We start from the raw sequence: 9,357 nt of genomic DNA, 5'->3' as shown, positions 1-9,357 counted from the left end.
AATACTTTCACATTAAGAAGATAAAAATCACGCCAACTGAAATGTAACCCAATATATTTACCATATGTATTTAAGAGAATGAAAGAAGAGAGAGATGATCTTTTGACAAGGATTCCCATGTGTAGTGGGTATATCTCTTTAGACAGTTTTCTCTCTCTGTCTGTCTGCCTCTCCGAATTCAGGATCTTCTTATTCTTGGACAGAGAATGTGTTAGTAAATCTTTACAGGAGTTGAATGTTTTCACAAGGAAGGATGAATTTGAAAGGTGCTTCTAGGAATAAGAATATCCAAGAACACTACACAGTATTTTGTCAATAGCCTGTTTAAATTTCTAAAGAGTAACTACAAATATTAACCCCAAAATTCATACTACAGAAAGCCAGTCTACTCATGTATGTTTTGTTTTAACTTCTGGACCATGAATCATTTGTGACTAATATTCCAGGAGTAAAGCAGCTTGAACCAAATAGTTGCATGGCTTCTCTTCTATCACTGACCGTAATTGGTATGATGTAATTGGATCTTTCAGTTCATAGGGCAGCACCCTCAGGGCAACATCTCATTATAAAGGAACAGTTCTTAGTACAGTTCAGGAGACTGAATGGACTAAAGTTGACATTTCTCCTTTTGTTCTGGTCAGAGTGGTGTCCATACGTCTTCACCTCATAGTCTAGTTTGGTGGGATGCTGATGGTTATCATGTGTGACAATGTGCAGGAGTCTTTGCCTGCTTAATCCATATGGCTTCACAAAGACATCCTCCTCATATAATGAAATATAGTCACAAAATATTGGGCCCTGAAATTGTTGAGAGATGGCATGAGAGTCTGCTCCTCAGGTAAACAATGTGAGTATTCCAGCATGTGCTGATCTGAGGCAATGTCTGTGGAACTATGTGAGACTTTTCCAAAATAAATAAGCACATTGATTTCTAGCATTCTCATCCACCTTTTATCTGTGGATTATTTCCCAATTCACATCTATCTGGGGCCTGGTTTTATTAAACATAAATGCACAGTAGTTTCTTGTGTTATTGTTTCTATGTTTGATGCATCTTCACCATTGAAGCGCCTGAGCATGACTTGGGACTATTCCTGAGTCTCTTTGCAGATAGGTTTGCATCTGAAACCTGGATCATACCTTCTCACTCTGTTTCACTCACAGATGGAAACAGTATGGTTTCTTCAATTGTCAGATACCTCAGCTGAAACAAGAACCAATATAGATGTGTTTCTGCAGCTGTCTTGAGTGTCTCCTAGGTAATTTACCTCTGGAGGAGGTTAGTGATAACTTCTACAGTCCACTCCTCTGAAACATCATGAATCAGTATCTGGAATTGCTATTGATAGAACACCTAGACTGTACAAATCAAGGAGAATGTCTATGAAGGTTTATTAAATGTGGACCCAATGCTTATTTTGGATGACACACCTGATGCCACAATTAGATCACTGAAAAGCATATAAAACAATTGCAGGCCAACAATGTGCAATCATATGAAAATACTCATGAGAAAGACTTGAGACACTAATCGGCATCTGGATAAATTTAATGAAATGCATATGAATCTTTGGGGTTCTTAGGAAACATAGAGTCAATGATAAGATATGGATATTTCCTATATATTGACAAGAGACTTAAGTCAGACAAGATATTATATGCTTTGAGTATGTGAAGTATAAGAGTTGAAGAATTCCAAGATTCAGCAAGTAATAAGTAACCATCATTTTTTCACTGAAAGTGAACTATGTTCTGAAATCTTAGAGAGTATGTGTTCTTGGAAAAGCAACTGTCATCACAGAGGGAAACAAAAAATGTATATATACACACACTCTCTGGTGTCATGAGAAGTCCTAAGTAGTAATGACAAGTCTCTGTTACTCAACAATTTTAACCTATGAACCCAACAGTCATTATCAGCTCAGAAGCCTGAGGTCACTTGCATGCAATATAAGATGATGTGGCCCTTTTAGCAGAATTGTAAAGTAGCTATGTAGTTGGAACTTCAATGAAAGGCTTGCAGCAATGTTAGATGCTATACTCATTGTGCTTGCAAAATCTATTCATTTTTAATTAGAATGTTCAAAATTTTTCTACATATTGATCAATCCACATGTCACCATTGGAGGAAAGCAGTAGTGTGCTTTGGAAACTCACTAGTATTTTATGCATTATTTGTTATTTTCAATGTTATATAAATTTGCTTATTTTACAATCCTGGCCACAGTTTCCTGCTTCCTTCTCTCTTCTCAGTCCCTCCCCACACACATTCCTCTGTTCCACTCCTCCTTTATTTCTGTTGAGGAAAGGACAGGTCTCCCTTGAGTATCAACATGACTTAGCTTATCAAGTTACAGTAAGATTATTCACCTCCCATTTACTTTGACTGGGCAAGGAGACAGAGTATGACAAGTAGGGTCCAAAAGCCAGTAAAAGAGTTTTAGACATTCCCTGTCCCCACTGTTAGGAATACCATGAAAGCACAAAGATACCCAATTCTAACATATATTCAGAAGACCTAGACCATTCATTTGCAGGCTTTCTGGTTGCAAGTTCAGGCACTGTGAATCCCTATGATCCCAGGTTAGTTGAATCTCTGAGTTTTCCTGTTTTTTCGTTGACCTACTATCCTTTCTCCACCTCTTCTGGGGAATTCAGTGGATCTGCATCTGTTTCCATATTGTGATGGATGATGCCTCTGTCAGAACAACTGGACAAGACACCAAACAATGAGTATAGGAGAATTTTAATTCAGCACACACTTGCAAGGTTCTAACTTAGAACTGGAGAATAATATTCACACTTGTTAAAAGGTGTTATTAGGATGATAGCATCTATTCACAGCATTCAGATTTCTCATGGAGAGGAACTCTGTGATGGAAGAATATGCAGAAGAGGCCACTGTTCTCAGCTATTCTTCTCGATGACAAGCCCCAGAGATCACAGGTGCCATGTGTCTCCAGGTTTCTCCTTGATTAGATATTTATTAAAACTGAGTATGGATCCCCAAAACTGTAGAACAGGTTATTGTGTCTCTGTGGTTAAATGCAATGCAATATGCTATGAGTACAAGGCAGAGTATTGGGACTTGGGAAGACTATGAGTGTGGAACCTGTGATCAGTGGTTAATCTCTGAACCTACCTCTCAGATCTCATGAATAGAAACTGGAATGATGAAATCATTATTAATAATAATTGAAAAGAAATTTTGGACATCTCCTGAGATTTAGACTTTGATTTACAAGGTGATCAAACACTTCTGCTCCAAGATATTGACCCAGTTATGGTAGTAACCTGTGCTAATATTAATATCATCATGAGGATATGTATCAACTTTAGTCAAATGAAGCTTCCTCCTCTCTGAATCTTTTATGAAGTGTCACTAGGAATATTACTATGTAATAGAATTCATTCTTCGTCCTGTTATTATTTTCCTCAACAGTTAACCACAATTTTGAGCAAGTCTTCATGTTATTCTTCTCTCTCCTCTCAGCAACAAGGCAGCTTCTTGCTCCTTCAGAGGTTCTGGCATGCCACAGATGTGTGCTGAGACTCTGTGTCTTGCACAGTAATAGGTAACAGAGTCCACAGGTGCCAGGGTGTTGAGCTCCATGTAGGCTCTGTTGAACATGGTGTATGCATAGACTGTGGCTCTGTCCTCAAACTTTTCCCCTATAGTTTATTCTAGCAATGGTTGTGAGTATGTTTCAATCCATTAAAGCCCACATGCTAGCATCTGCCTCACCCAACTCATCTTGGAAATGGGAAAGACATGAGTCAAAATCCTTGCAGGACACCTTTTCTGAAGCTCCAGAACCACTCAATTCATACACAGACTTCTGCAGATAAGCCTGATAATGGACACCTGTGGAGAGGAAATAGTGGCTGTTATAGTCACTTCACCCTCATTCCCTTCCTCAGGCCTAAGACTAAAGATTCACTTATCTGTAGCTGCTGCCACGCGGCCGAACATGATCCAGTGCCAGTCCATGTTGAAACCATGTGTGCTCAGAGACTAAAGAAAAGAGTGTAATAATGTGCTGCTGTAGAGCTTATGGAGATCCTTTTATATAGAGTCAGAAACTCTATTATTTACAACTAGAACTTCTATAATTTATATATTCATGAGTGAGGGTATTTGTTAGATTAACACTTGATCCTGTTTGAGAAAGAACAGAAAGAAGACTGTGTTTTACGCAGCAACATGGTGAAATATGATCCTCAAATCTGTCTAAGGAAATGCATTCTATGCTTCATCCTGGTCTTTGTGCACACAGAGGCCTCCATCCCACTGAGAATCTGTTCATCACATGCATTAGTGTGTATTACCCTTTAATGGTTCTATGGAGACCTGAATCTCCTTAGGGTCAACAATTTATTGTGATGTGAGAAGGTCCATTGAGATTATCATGATCCAATAAGACACTACCAAAGAACACTGGAGACTTCTGTCCATGACAACACCAGTGATCAGCAGGAATATGGATACCTATGATATCAGCTGAGAAGTCTTGGGATACTTTTTCCAAAAACAATTCTCAGGGTTATGAGGCTCATATAACCTTCATCTATGCTGATAAGTGCTTCATGCTTATAAAGAGACAAGAGGAATGCAATGTGTCTTTGGTGGGTTAACATATGGGTTCTATTTAACAATGAACCTCTCTCATGTTATAGTATGTATATCTCACATGTCAACTACACCATAAGCTCTGAATGTAATAAAATTGACAATGGAAACCAGGGTCTGTTGAAATCTCAATGTACAACTTCCTGTTCTACTTCTGCTGCCATTTACTCCTTAAGGATTGGTGAGTCTACCATGACCCCTTCCAGTATTAGGACCCTGTTTCTGTAACTTTGTCTATAGTGTCAGACACAGTCCTCTTATAATGTCTCCTTCTCATTTTCATTCTCTAACTGTTGGTGTTGAGTAGATATTTAGTTATCAAAGGATAAGAGGAGATTATTTTCTTTCTGTATATTAAGATAGTCCTGCAGTGCCATGGGTGGTAACAGAAATGACCTCTGCTATTAATGCTATGGCTATATATTTGTGTCAACATACCTCAATTTTATTTTGACATATTTACTCTAATTTCTATAATTTAATGTTTAAAATTAATTTAAAAGCTATTTAGAAACACTCTTTATGCTTATTCCTGATTAACATCACATGCATAAGAACATGAGTTTGATTTTACTACTCAAAAATAAGAAAATAAAGAAAAACACTATTCAAAACACTAAAAATTATATTCACATATCTAATGGCTACCTTTGTTGAGAGTGTGTACAGATACTAGCATTGCTCTCAGCATTCAAAGAGAAGTTTCTTATTGCATTAGATTAATAACAAAATCTGTAATTAAAATACAGAAATCTATAACTGCTGAGAATATGTTATATTGCAGTGTTTGACCCTAACGTCACAGATATATCAACTCGTCTATGTCTCAGAGTGCACTGGAGAATAGGGGACAGAAAACAAGAATGATAAAAGAATGAGAACATATGTTCATCAGATTGTTTCTTATACATAAGGTAGCTATTTATTCAAGAAATTGCTATGGTTCTATGTATGACTCCTGCAAATTGGGAACCTCACAGGTTCATCATAGAGAGGGACAGAGAATCCAAGGCTTCACTCGTTCCTGAATGACTATTGCCAAAATGGATGTTGGGAAATGGGCTTCCATTTCTTCAGTCATATACCATCTGGTAACACTTTTAGGATATCTACCTCCCCCATTCAGTCAAGAAATTCAACTTAGATGCAGTTGGTCACATATAAAGGGAGACAATGATGTGTAACAAGAAAGGGAAAAGATGAGAAAGAAGAATGAGAGTGAAAGTAACTAAAACCCTTTACACATATTTATAAAACTTTTCAATAAATATTTCAAAATTGAAAAAAAAAGAATTTTTTGGAAGTATTGTAAAATTATCTATGGTGTTGAGGTGTTCAACCTCAACAAATAAAAAAAGCAAATTTTAATTTAGCTAGGATTGCAAAGCTTCTAACATATGTTTGGCAAAGGGAACCTATGTTCACCACAAGGCATTTTTAGCATGATATCCTCCATATTAGTAACAGAGCATCTTATTTGTTCATAGAGAGACTGACTCCTAGAGGAACCTAGTTAGTGACTTTTTAGTCAAGAGACATCCTAATAAAGATTTTTTTTTGAGATGTTGTTTTTTTTTATTTTTTTTTCAAGATACTTTTGGGCCTTTGTGATAACATTTATTGAGGGTAAATTAAATTTTATATTTTGCTAGAGTTGACTGAACCAATAAATCACTTTTAATGTTTGATTATGCTAACAATATTAAGTCTTTCAGGAAATCCATGCTTCTTCTTTTTTATTTTTTTTTTTTTTGCTCTTTCAAAATTTTTTGTTTCTTTGTTTTATTTTTCCATTCATAAATTTACATTTCCTCCATTCCTCCCATTTTCCTCTTGCTCCCCCATTCACCTTCCTCCCTCCCCCTCACTGCTTGAAAGAGGGCAGGGAACCCTGCCCTGTGGGATGTCCCAGGCCCTCCCCTGTGCATCCAAATAGACTAGGGTCGCAAAAAGCCAGTACATTCACTAACAACAATTCCCAGTGCCTTTATCAATGGCTTCTCAGTCAGCCCCCATTGTCAGCCACAATCAGAGAGTCCAGTTTGATTGCATCCTCATTCAGTCCCGGTCCAGCTGGATTTGGTGAGCTCCCATTAGAACAGGCAGACTGTCTCAGTTGGTGGACCAACCCCTCAAGGTCCTGATTTCCTTGCTTGTCTTCTCCCTCCTTCTGCCCTTCAACTGGATCTTGCGAGCTCAGTCCATTGCTCTGATGAGGGTCTCTTTCTCAGTCTCCATCCATCTCCAGATGAAGATTCTATGGTGATATTTGAGATAATCATCAGTGTGATAGTGGGGCAAGGCCAGTTCAGGCACCCTCTGCACTGCTGCCCAAGGACCTAGCTGGGGATCCTCTCTAGAGCCAAGTCTCTTGCCAACCCCAAAATGGCTCCCTTAATTTAGATAACTTCTTCCCTGCTCCTATATCTGCCCTTCCTCCATCTCTAGCCTCCCATTCCCCCAAGCTCTCCCCAGTCTTTCCCTTCTCCCTTCCCTCTCCCCCTCTTCAGTTACCCCAACCCCACCTCCACCCCATCCCCAACCCCATGCTCCTAACGTTTGACTGGCAAACTTGTTTGCTTCCTATTTTCAGGATGATGTATATATGTTTTTCTTTGGGTTCACCTTATTCGACTTCTCTATGCTTGGGAACTATAGGCTTAAAATCATTTGATTATGGATAGAGTCCACTAATGAGTGAGTCCATAACACATGTCTACTCTAATTTTTTCACAATATTTTCTATGTTGAATTTTCACATTGTTTTATTCCTTGCTGCATAAGTTGTTTTCTTTTTTATTACCTAAAAAATACCAATGCAAATTCCCACTCCCTCCCCTCCTCCCAGTCCCCTTCTACTCCCTTCACAAACCTTCCCCTCACCCCTCCAACCCAGAGGGAGTGCCATGCACCCTGCCCTGTAAAAAGTCCAAGGCCCTCCCTACTATGTCTAGGTTGAGCAAAGTTTACATCCAAAGAGAATAGGATCCCATGAAGCCGGAATATGCAAGTGGAGAAACTTACCAGTGTCACGATCAATGGCCCCTCAGTCGGCCTCACCTGTCAACCCCCTTCAGTGGGAAGGACTTCCCCTGCTTTTTGTAAACAAAGGAAAGTATCCTGAGTCCAATTTTTTTGAAATGTGGGCATAGTTTTCCAGGCTACTTCTTTTTTCATCTTTACATGGCTCCATTTTAACCTCTATTTCTTTTATTTTTATATTTTGGCTTTCTAGACAAGGTTTCTCTGTGTATTGTTGTCCTGGAACTCACACAGTAGACCAGGCTGTCCTTGAACTTGGATGATCTGCCTGCCTTTGACTCCCAAGTTCTGGGATTAAGGGGTTTGCACCACACCTTGAACTCACAGAGGTCTGCCTGCCTCTGTCTCCTAAATTTTGGGATTAAAGATGTGTACTGCCATACCCAACTACTCTCTTTTTCTTTTAAGGACTTTAATCTTTTTCTTTTCTTTCCCAAGCCTGAATATATTTTTATCACACGGTAAACCATTTAGAGTTTTTTTTTTTTATCTTTGAATATATTTTTACTGTACACATTTCTCTTTTACTGACTATGTGAGTCTTTAATTTGCTAAGCAATATTGAGAGTATTAAATCTATGGCTTTGATGGCTAGATCCAGGCCATTTCTTAGCTTTCTGAGATTCTAGGCTTATGGCAGATGTACCGGCTGGAATAATGCTTATTGCAACAACTCTATGGCATTTTCAGGTCCCTGCCAGCAAGTAAGCTTCAGCAATCTGATCACCAACCACACTCAAATGCTCTGTAAATGGACCTCCTGCCTGAAAGAATCAGAGTTTGAACTGGAAGGATGGCCCAGAAAGCTGGCATTTTAAAATGGCAGACCATTTTTCCTGGCATGGCTGAAAACCATCCAGTCAGCTTTTCATCAACAGCATTTAAGTGTTTTGTGGCAGGACCTCTTAAAAGAGCTGCAAACACCACTTCTCAGTTTTAAGAAGTCCCATTTTTTTATTGTTACTCTAGTGTCTGTGCTACTGATGTTATATTTAGGGAGTGGTCTCCTAAACCCAAGCAATGAAGGTTACTTCACACTTTCTTTTCAATCAGGTTCAATGTGGATGGATTTTTGTTGAAGTCTTTAATCCATTTGGACTTGAGTTTTGTGCATAGGAATAGGTATGGGTCTATTTTAATTATTCTACACTAATATTGTCAAACTTTTTCTATGAAGCTACAGTTACATGTATACCAAAACCACACAAGGACTCAACATAGAGATAGAATAACAGAACAATCTCCCTCATGAACATTAATGCAAAAATAATCAATATTATACTGGCAAATTGGATCCAATAACATATAAAAGTTCATTCACCATAATCAAGTCAGCTTCATTCCTGTGATTCAGGGATGGTTCAACATACAAAAATCTATCAATGTAATCTACTATATAAATAAACTGAAAAAAATAATATGATCATCTCAAGGTGCTAAAAAAGCATTTGACAAAATCCAACACACTTTTATGATAAAGGTCTTGGAGACATCAGAGATACAAGGAACATGTCTAAATATAATAAAAAACAATATACAGTGAGCCAACAGTCAACATCAAATTAAATAGAGAAAAACTCAAAGTAATTCCACTAAAACCAGGATTGGGACAGGAACAAATCATCTCTGTTCAGCATAGTTCTTAATGTTCTAACGAGAGCAATAAGACAAAAAAAAAAAAAAAA

Source organism: Alexandromys fortis, unplaced genomic scaffold, assembly GCF_014885135.2.
Source record: "Alexandromys fortis isolate MF-2015 unplaced genomic scaffold, M_Fortis_MF-2015_v1.1 scaffold_333, whole genome shotgun sequence".
In the NCBI taxonomy this organism is placed as follows: Eukaryota; Metazoa; Chordata; class Mammalia; order Rodentia; family Cricetidae; genus Alexandromys; species Alexandromys fortis.
Note: the sequence above shows the minus strand (reverse complement) of the source record.